This window comes from Elephantulus edwardii, unplaced genomic scaffold (assembly GCF_000299155.1).
Source record: "Elephantulus edwardii isolate Elephantulus edwardi_28Jun2011 unplaced genomic scaffold, EleEdw1.0 scaffold00040, whole genome shotgun sequence".
NCBI classification, from domain to species: domain Eukaryota; kingdom Metazoa; phylum Chordata; class Mammalia; order Macroscelidea; family Macroscelididae; genus Elephantulus; species Elephantulus edwardii.
In genome coordinates this window covers 11606038-11606280 of record NW_006399790.1, presented here as the reverse complement: position 1 = coordinate 11606280, position 243 = coordinate 11606038, and positions in this window count along the sequence as shown.

Below are 243 nucleotides of genomic sequence, written 5' to 3'. Positions count from 1 at the left end.
AAACCCCAAATCTCTGTAAATGTTCATTAAAATTAATAAAATATAATTAAAAAAAAGAAACTTTCCAAAGTGTTAAAGACCCATGATGTCAATTTAAAGAAGAAGGTGAACCTGATTCAAGACATTTCCTTTTCAATAACTTTTCAAAGTCTTTCTGATAGCTTATATATATGCATTTGAAAGTATACAATGATAAGTATGACAAGAGAAGAATTAATGCCTTTGAGTTTTGGTATTGCTGAA